This window comes from Triticum dicoccoides, chromosome 7A (genome assembly GCF_002162155.2).
Source record: "Triticum dicoccoides isolate Atlit2015 ecotype Zavitan chromosome 7A, WEW_v2.0, whole genome shotgun sequence".
NCBI classification, from domain to species: Eukaryota; Viridiplantae; Streptophyta; class Magnoliopsida; order Poales; family Poaceae; genus Triticum; species Triticum dicoccoides.
The window spans coordinates 46,818,813-46,821,745 of NC_041392.1; the positions used below are offsets into that span (position 1 = coordinate 46,818,813).

A 2,933-nucleotide genomic window follows, 5' to 3' on the forward strand; every position below is an offset into this window, starting at 1 on the left:
GATGGCAATTTTTCCTTTTGCATGACAACACTTTTAGTTGTAACCAACTTTTTGGAAAATTACATAGAAATTGTGCGACCTACTTCACAAGGCATTTTTTTTTGAAAAAAATTCTCAACATTCATGGAAAATTAAAAATAATTGCATGCTGTTTTTTAGAGTATTGTACATCGTGGCAATTTTATGAATGCCTGGTACTTGTTTTGGTGCTCAAACCTAGGCTTCTTTGGTCTATTTTTACCCGCATGTTATGTTTATCAGCGTGAAGTTTTAACATATACCGTGTGTTGCGCGATGGGACGAGACGTAGCGTGCACCCCTCGCTACCCCAGCGCGGCATTTTGGGCCGGCCCATGTTCATGATTTTGAAAAAATGTTCATGTATTCATAAAAGTTAGTATAATTGAACATGTTCACAAACTCAAAAAATGTTCATGGATTTTTAAGAAAAATCCATGAATTGCAAAAAAGTTCACCAATTCAAAACAGATGTTTGCTAATTAAAAAAATGTTCATGTATTCGAAAAATGTTCATCAAAATGGTTTTTGATTCAAAAAATGTTTACGGGTTCTAAAAAAGTGTTCAAAATTTCAAAGAATGCTTGCAAATTTTAAAAAAATGTTCCTAATTTAAAAAAAAGTTCGCAAATTAATTAAATGTTCATGATTTCAAATGTCCACGAGTTCAGAAAATGTTCACGTGCTTCTTTTGCCATCTCGCCTGACATTTCTGTTCAAGCTATGCTCACTTCCGCATCGCTCAAACACCTGTTCCACTTGCCACTGTCGATCCAGGCCAGAGAAACAGTTACAGATGCTAACCAGTTCGGTTGGTCTGAACCCCCATCAGATAGATGCCTGGTCCTGTGTCTGGGGAGATTTCTCTGCCAAGAAATATTACAACTTCTGCTTCTGAGATGTTCAGGTTGACCCAGAGTTTAAACTGATTTGGAAATCCAAGTGCGCCATGAAAATTAAAGTCTTCCCCTGGCTCCTAATGGCTGATAGATTGAACCCCAGAGACATGCTTCGTAGGAGACACTACAACATAGGCACTGATCTTAACTGTCTGCTGTGTGGAGCTGCCAGAGAAATAGCAGAGCGTCTTTTCTTTGACTGCCAGTTCAGTGCCTACTGTTGGGACAAACTCCAAGTTAGCTGGCCTAGTGGGGGAGACAGGCTAAGTTGTATGCTGGACGAGTTGCTTGGTCAGGGACTCTTTTCACTGAATGCTTCGCCACCACTGCTTGGAATATCTGGAAAGAGAAGAACAACAAAAATTTCAGAGGCATCCATCCCACCCTGAGTGGTTGGAAGGCCGGATTTGAGGAAGACCTGAAGGCTCTAGTCTATAGAAAATCTAGTCTTGAGTGGTAGCTGGTTCTAATACTCTTTGCTATCCTCTTAGGCTCCACTCAACCTCCCCCTCGTCTCTCCTAGCTTTGTATATTCCTGCCCACCATCCTCTCCCTGTACATGCTAAAAGCAATAGGACCAAAGCGTGCACTCAACATAAAAGGTCAAAATATTAAAGAGGGTAGCATGTAAACCAGCCATTTCAGCAACAGAAATGCAATAACTTCTCGTGAAGGAATTAGCATTTTCAAACTGCAACCACCCTGCCTTTCATGCTTTTAACGGTGCAAACTGAAAGTAAACAGGGTAGAACAGTAGAACTGTTCTATTTATAGCATAGATAATCCATTGTTCAGAACATACATTAACATGATGTTCAAGGCAGCATGGCAAGCACGAAATGATGATAGTAGAAGTACTACTTCAGCCATTGAGCCGTACAAAGTGTTCGGCTCTACTACTAGTACTAACTAGAAGTAAGAACAGAGTACAAAAGACATGGCTCATATGGGATGTCCGCATCATTAAGATGGAGCATGGCATCTAAGTTCCAAAAAAAAAGATGGAGCATGGCATCTTGTAGCACTATGTTGAATGGAGGCTCCTGGTTCACAGCATCTTCTTCTTGCGCCTCAAAACAATGAAAGTGAAATCATGCTCTCTTGGAGGCGATGCCCGGTAACTATCAAGCGGTTATCATGCTCTTCGATTTCCACATTTCTTAAAAACACATCATCAGGGTCGCAATGCAACAGACGGCCAAGACTCGGCCAAGGATCGTTGATCAGAGCCATCTCAGTTGCAGATTCCCGAATATCAAGTGGCGTTGATGCCATCAAAGCTGCTAAGTACAGCTTACCACGCAATGGGGATGTAGCTCAGATGGTAGAGCGCTCGCTTAGCATGCGAGAGGTATGGGGATCGATACCCCACTTCTCCATTCTGCTATTTTTTTTTCTTTGCAGGTCTGGAATCCTAATTAACCAGTACCAAAACTGTGAAAGCATGTCAGCGCATCTGGTGTAGTGGTATCATAGTACCCTCCCACGGTACTGACCAGGGTTCGATTCCCTGGATGCGCATTTCTTAATTGTTTACATGTTTTTGTACGTTTAAGTTCTTTTATACATATATGTGTTGCCCTGGAAATAGTCTGTCTGAATCGGCCAAATCATCACCATTTTTTTTAGAAAAATAATGGAAACATCATGGTGAAACTGTGACCATGCAAGCTACAGATCTTCATCTAAACAAGGATGAACTGGGAATTAGCACATTGTTGAACCAAAAATAGACCTGGTTCAACTACCAGGTCCTTTTTGGGGGTATAAGGAACAAGACTATGATGAACAAAAACATCAAAATAATGCCAGCCAACATAACTCCGGTCACAGAAGCAGCAGCGAAGAAAGATGAGTATTTAACAAAAAACTACCACAATTTGTGGAACCGTGCCTAAAAACTACCACTTTACAAATTTGTGCGAAAAACTACCATTTTTGTTCTAATCTTTGCCTAAAAACTACCAAGTCAGAAAAGTGGCCGATTCAGATTGTTTAAGCGTGATTATAACATGC

The 2,933-nt window shown here is 40.8% G+C and overlaps 2 non-coding genes across 2 annotated transcripts; both read left to right on the forward strand.

Moving 5' to 3' along the window:
* Nucleotides 1-2,223: 2,223 nt before the first annotated feature.
* On the forward strand, nucleotides 2,224-2,296 carry TRNAA-AGC. The gene has a single exon. It is a non-coding gene; the product is annotated as a tRNA-Ala (tRNA).
* A 71-nt stretch (nucleotides 2,297-2,367) lies between these two features.
* TRNAG-CCC lies at nucleotides 2,368-2,438 on the forward strand. Its single transcript has one exon. It is a non-coding gene; the product is annotated as a tRNA-Gly (tRNA).
* Nucleotides 2,439-2,933: the final 495 nt, after the last annotated feature.